At 43.0% G+C, this 7228-nt stretch overlaps 1 non-coding gene across 1 annotated transcript; it reads right to left on the reverse strand.

The window, feature by feature from the left end:
• Window positions 1–5969: 5969 nt before the first annotated feature.
• Window positions 5970–6055, reverse strand: TRNASTOP-UCA. Its single transcript has one exon. It is a non-coding gene; the product is annotated as a tRNA-Tyr (tRNA).
• Between the last annotated feature and the right edge of the window lie 1173 nt (window positions 6056–7228).

Below are 7228 nucleotides of genomic sequence, written 5' to 3' on the forward strand. Positions count from 1 at the left end.
ATGTATTTAAAAAAAACTTAATGGAAAATAATAAGTGGGATTTGTTTGGGTTTTTTTTGTTTTTACAGTCCCGTCCCACCCCCGGACCACTTTACTATGCAGCTCTTATTCTGGACTCCTGTCATGCCAATAATATCTAATCATATATTCCTTTTATACAGTTCTCTCCCTCATCTGTTTCAACGCTGTGTACATTATTTATCCCCTCTTTTCTTAGTTTGCCCCTAACTCCCATATCAGTCCTGCTTTATAACAGTGGCATAATTTTTTATGTGTGACATATTTGGTTTTTTGTGACTGAGATATTTCACTCAGCATAATGTCCTCCATGGTCACGCATTTTGTATACTGTTTCACGCGTTCCTTGTTTTTCACTGCTGCATAATATTCCATTGTGTGACTATACCACAGCTTCTCTATCCATTCGTTTGTTGGTGGGCATTTGGGCTGTTTCCAACTCTTTGCTATCGTGAGTAAAGGAGCAATAAACATGGGTGTGCGTATAATAAGTGTTATTGAGGATTTGGAGAAATTAGAATCCTGATTCACTGCTAGTGGGGATGTGAAATAAAACAGCCACTGTGGAAAATAGTAGTAGTTCTTCAGAAAGATCAAACTTAAAATTGTAAAAAAAAACAAACAAAAAACCCCCAAAACAGAATTATGTTGTTGTTAGGTACTGTCAAGTGGACTGCCAATTGTAGTGACCCTGTGAACCAGAGATCTGAACCTTGACTCTTGCCCTATGCTGTGCCATCCTCACCAGCTGTGACACCCTTGAGTCCATTGTTACAATCATTGTACCAGCCCAATGACCCTTCAACTTTCCAAACACAGAATTAGCATAACAAGAAAAAGAGCCAGGAAGTCAGTTCCAACCCAGAATTACACTCTCCCCATCATGTTCCAGGACTGTGAATTGTTTTGGAAGGAAACTCCCTATCTTTATCCTCACTCTGGATTTGAACTGGTGACCTTTCAGTTGGCAGCTCAATAGGCTATGCACTAAGCCACCAGGGCTCCCTTAGAGTTGGCGTTTGGCTCAGTAGTTCTTCACCTGAAGACGTGTTTCAAAGACTGCAAAGCAGGAATGCAAGCAGGCACAAAGACAGCAATGTTCATAGCAGTCTGCTCACAGTAGCTCAAGGGTGAAAACCACCAAAGCTCCCAACAGAATTCACCTGTTGTTCATTCAGAATAGGCAAAATAAGGTGGAGTCACATGATGGAGTATTATTCAGCCATAGAAAGGAATGACGTTCTCACACACGACAATGCATGAACTTTGAGAACATTTTGCTGGTGAAATGAGTGAGCCAGACACAAGATGACAAATACTGCACCATCCTACTTCCATAAGCTGTCTCAAACTCAAGCTCATTGTTGTGGAGGCGGAACCGACTCATGGCTGACCCTGCACTGGGTTGCCAAGGATGTGGGTGGAGAATGCCCACCATTCTCCTGCTGCTGAATTCAAACAGCCAGACAGGCGTGGTCTTTGGCTTAGCAGGGCAACCCCCTATGAACTAGATCACTTGAGCTCTCTAGAAGCATCTGTTGTTGTTAGGTGTCTTCAAGTTGGAAGCAACTCATAGCTGGCCAGCCTACAGGTTTCCAGAGGCTGTAAATCAGACAGACAGACATCATGCCTCTTTCTCTTGTGGAGCAAGTGGTAGATTTGAACCACGTGCCTTTGGGTTGGCAGCGCAGCTCCTTACCCTCTAGGGGACCAAAACTCTTAGTTCGCTAGAATAAGTTTTTCGTGAAGAGAGAAAATAGATTCCTAGCTAGGAAAAGATGGGAGGAGGGTGAGTTAGGAAGTCACTGATTAATTAGGACAGAGTTTCTCTTTGAAGAAAAATTTTTGGACGTAGACGGGGGTGATGGTTGCACAATATTGTGGATATAATTGATGATGCTGGATTACGACACTTAAAAATGGCTAAAATGGCAAAGTCTAGACTATGCATATTTACCACAATAAAGTAAAAAAAGAGAATGTCTTAAGTGTTGACTGCTGCTGTAACAGAAAGATCAAATAGAAATTAGATTGTTCATTATTTAGGAGACTGTTGTTGTTAATGTGCCGTTGAGTTGCCTGAGACTGATAGTGACCTTATGTACAACAGCTCTGAAGCGTGCCCTGTCCTGACTCAGACACAACTACCCTTATTGCCCTAGTTACTATATCAATGCATCTCATCTGGGGTCTTCCTCTCCTGCGCTGTCCTTCCACCCTTCTAAGCATGATGTCCTCCTCCAAGGACCAGTCTCTCCAGGTCACATAACCAAAGTATAAGAGACAGAGCTTCAAAATCCTAGCCTCCAAAGAGAAACTTGGTTTCACCCTCTCCAGGACAGTGCTATATGTTTTCTTGGCAGCTCATGGTATGCTCAAGACTTCTCCAGCACCACAACTCAAAAACATCGATTCTTCTTCTGTCATCCTTAGTCATTGTCCAGCTCTCTGATGCATAGCATGTAATTGCAAAGACCATGGGCTGGATCAGGTGCACCTTAGTCTCTAGACTGACATTGTTGCTTCTCAGTACTCTGGAGAGGTTCCTGACAGCTAGAGGACCAAATTCTATGCACCAGCTCTACATAAAGTCTTTCTGTGTAAGCTTGGGGCGGGGCAGGGGGATGTGGGGCTTTTTGATGATCTTCGCGTGGCATGGAATATATCTTCTTCTAACTCTGCTTGCTTCTCTGTGCATAATCTTTTACATTCCAAAAGGCATTTCAGATACATCTGGGATCAATACTTTGATGAGTATACCACAGGTTGCCAAGAGAACAAACAAATCTCTGGTAAGAGGTAGAGCAAGAACACACCTTGGAGATAGGGGTGGAAAGACATCCTCCCACATTCGCTTTGAGCATTTTATCAGGAGGGACCAGTCCTTACCAAATGGAATAATCATCCCAGAGTTGGAAGTTACAATTCATAACATCCAATCCATGATAGAGACCTTTAAGAGACATGGTGACTAAGACATGTTGATTAGCCTCCTTAGGAAGGACATTACACACATTGACTTCCAGAAATACAAGCTGGGTTTAGAAGAGGCCGTGGCACTAGCGACATCATTGTCAATGTCTGATGGATCTTGACTGAAAGCAGAGAAAGAGAGTACCAGAGGGATGTCTATCTGTGTTTTATTGACTAAGCAAAAGCATTTGCTTGTAGATCACAACAAATTGTGGCTGACCTTGAAGAGAATGGGAATCCCAGAACAGCTGATTGTGCTCATGCAAAACTTCTACTTGGACCAGGAGGCAGTCGTCAGAACAGAGCAGGGAAAAACACTGCATGGTTCAAAATCAGGAAAAGAATGTGTCAGGGATGCATCCTATCTCCCTACCTTTGCACTTCATATGAAGAACAGATCATATGAAAGGCTGGGCTTTATGAGGAGAAATGTGTCATCAGGATTGGAGGAAGACTCATCAACAACCTGTGCTATACAGATGACGCAACCTTGCTCATTGAAACTGAGGAGTACCTGAAATGAAGCATTTGCCACAGAAGGTCAAGGACTTCAGTCTTCAGTACGGATTGAAGCTCAGTATAAAAAAATAACAAAGATTCTCATCACTGGGCCAATTGGCAGAATCATGATAGATGGAGAAGAGAGTGAGATTGTTAGCAATTTCATCCTGCTCAGATCCTGGCACCAGCAGCCAGGAAATCAAAGGATGAATTGCATTAGGAAAATCAGCTGTCGGGGACCTCTCCAAAATGCTAAAGAGCAACGATATCAGTCTAGATACTAAGGTGGTCAGGTCCAGGCCATGATCTTTGCCATTACTTGCTATGCATCAGAGAGCTGGAGAATGACTAATTTTAACAGAAGAAGAATCAATGCCTTTGAGTTGTGGTGCTGGAGAAGAGTATTGAACATACCGTGGACTGCCAAGAGAACAAACAAGCCTGTCATGGTTGTTCCTTGGAGGCAAGGATCCTGAAACCCTATCTCACATACTTTGGGCACGTTGCCAGGAGAGACCAGTCCTTGGAGAAGGACATCCTGCCTGGATGGGTGGAGGACTGCGCAAGAGAGGAAGACCCCGGATGAGGTGGATTGACACAGTAACTGAGGTAATAGGGGTAGATGTGTTGGAGACAGTGAGACTCATTGAGGCTGGAGCAGGGTTCAGAGCTATTGAGCATAAGGTCGCCATGAGTTGCAGGCAACTTGACAGCACATAACAACAATATGAAAGAACTAAAGCCTGGCACCAGAAGCTTAGGAAAGAGAGATGACTTTGAACTTGTGAATTCACCTCTCTGGGCCTGTTTCCACATCTGCAGAACGTGAAAGTTGTGGAGCACCAGTGCCCAGTGTCCGTGCCAGCTCTGTGAAGTGAGTGAATGGTGCAGACGTACCTATACGCGTTTTCATACAGGTGCTATTATGGGGACCATTCTACTCACCTGCCTGGAACCTCCTCCATGATAAAGTTTAATATCTAAATTTATGACTACTCAGTGCCGTTGAGTGAGAACACACTCACAGCTGATCCTCCAGCAAGATTTTGGAGGCTGGAAATGGCACAGGAGGAGATTGCACGTCTTTCTCACCAGGAGCAGCTGAGGGATTCGAACCACAAGACTTTGGATTGGACGAACAACAACTTTCCACAAAATCTAAACAGGAATTGGTTTTGTTATGGACTATCGAGTCAGAACCAATGGAGCAGCTGCTGGATTCGAACCGCTTGGCTTTGGATCAGCGCAACTCCTTCCCAATAAGCCACCAGAGCTCCCCAATTTCTTAATTAAGCACCATGAAAGATTAACTACAATAACCAGTAAAACCCCTGAACAGTTGTTTAAGTGAAACGGAGTTACTTGGACATAAAGGCAGCGATACCGTGAGAGTCCGTCCGGTCTCTGGGAGGGCGCCCAGGTGACTAAAGGGTAGCGGAGACACCGCACAAAGGAGTGATTCACTTCCCGGGCAGAGCGGAGCGGAGCTGTGAGAGATTTCATTGCATTACTCAGAACAGAGCGCAATTGAAAAACTTTTGAATTGTTTATTTCTGGAATTTTCCATGTAACATTTTCAGACAGGAACTGACTGTGGGTCCCTGAAACCGCCTCGGACACGGTAGGAACTACAGTCGGTACTTCATGGGGCACCGGTGGTGCAGTATGTAATGTGTCAGGCTGCTAACAGTTAAGTCGCAGGTTCGAATCCTGTAGCCACTCGGCAGGAACAAGATGGGCAGTCTCCATGACAGGCCACCAGGAATCAGAAGTTAACAGTAGGGCGCGGGGTTACACGGTATTCTGATGGTGAAATGACTAGAGTGCTTAGTTGCCCACCAGAAGGTCAAAGGTTTGAATTTATCCCACACTGTGAGAGAAAAGTATGGCAGCAAACTTAACATCCATAAATATTGCCTTGGAAACTTTTTTGTGACAGCTCTACCTTGTCACATTGAGGTCACTGTGAGTCAGAATAGACCTGATGGCAAGTGGGTACAGTCCTTCTTGAAATAATGGGCAAATGAGTGGATTAAGAAATGCACGGGCAAGTAATGAAAGTATTAATGAGTAACTAATATATGCATAAGCAAATGAATGAATGAATGAGCAAGCAAATTAAAGCTATCCAAGACAGCTCCCAAACTTTATATGTCATGAGTCTAAAAACATAGATGTTCTTAAGGAAATGTTTGCAGCCTGTTACAACTGATACCATTTCTTGTGTTGGTGGTATTGTTTGAAGCTCTTGTTTAAAAGCTTACCCTGTGCTGAATAAAATTACTTGAGAGTCAAAAAACAAAACAAAATAGGAACCATAGATGTGTTTTTTGTTAATAATCTTTTAAGTAATATTTAATAATCTTCAGAAAAAGGATAGGCTGCATGGTAATAAAAATGTATGCATGCAGCGACCTCTTCTGGAGCATTCTTTTGGACAGTCCTCACTCCAAAAAAAAAAAAGAAGGAGTAACACCGCCCGAAAGGTGGAATTGAACCACTCTGTCGCTAGACAGCTACAGGTTTGAAGCCTGCACCCCAGACCACTGAGGATCATCCGGGCAAGACAACCGGCTCCCATCGCAGGTATATAAAGCACAAAACTTTGTATCCTTTTACAACTATGGTAAAAATTCTTTTGCATATTAATGTTATTGATTCAAATACTTATAAAATTCTCTCCATTTGCGTATCACCCGTAAATGTTATTTAAAAGTCTTATCTCTCTTAGGCAAGAAGGTTCTCTCCCACTGTTACTAGCCTCATTTGCATACCGCCTAGTATTCTGGGAAGTGGTTTCTCAGTTCTTGGACCATTTGATTCTTTCTAACTTTTAAAAAGATTCAGGAGCTTCCTTTTTACAGTAAAGTTTATTTATTAGAATAGAGTCGTAATATGACACTCAAAAGGTCCTTTCTTGAAAACATGAATTCTGTTGCAGAAGAATAAGCGGATTTCTGTTAAGATCTGATTTTGCGAGGCCGGGTTAAGTGGTGATGGAGCTGGTGCGACTCTTGCTGGCCTTTTGTGGAACTGCAGAGACCTGTAGTGCTTTGTTAGAACTCCGAAGTTTGTGACGTGCCAGTCACTGAAGACGGACAGTGGACAAAATGCCAGAAATTTGTTGAGGTGACACATGTTCCTAGGTCCCATAGGGTCGGCTCAGACGCACAGCAATCCTTTCCCCCCCTTTATTATTATTATTATTAATTTTAATGAAAATTTAGAGACTTTGGACTTCCATTCATTCATTGTTGCACTTTTCTCCCTGCCCACTCCTCACAGTTCATTCTGTTCTTTGAAAAGTAAAAGAAAAAGGATTTCATTGTTTTACAATCCCTCCCCCCCAGGTCCACTCCACTGTGCAGCCTTCGTTCTGGACTCCTGTCATGACAATAATACCTAATCATATATCCCGTTTAAGCAGCTCTCTCCCTCATCTGTTTCAACACAGTATACATTATTTATCCCATCTTTCTCAGTGTCCCCCAAACCCCGATGTCAGTCTTGTTTTACAACAGTGGCACTATGCAGTATTTGTCCTTTTGTGACTGGGATATTTCACTCAGTATAAGGTCCTCCAGGGTCACCCATTTTGAACAATACTGCATGAGTTCCTTGGTTTTCAATGCAGCATAGTATTCCATTGTGTGAATATACCACAGCTTCTCTATCCATTCGTTTGTTGATGGGCACTTAGGTTGTTTCCAAACCCCTTGCTATTGTGAACAAAACC

The sequence above is a fragment of the Elephantulus edwardii genome, unplaced genomic scaffold, assembly GCF_000299155.1.
Source record: "Elephantulus edwardii isolate Elephantulus edwardi_28Jun2011 unplaced genomic scaffold, EleEdw1.0 scaffold00315, whole genome shotgun sequence".
NCBI classification, from domain to species: Eukaryota; Metazoa; Chordata; class Mammalia; order Macroscelidea; family Macroscelididae; genus Elephantulus; species Elephantulus edwardii.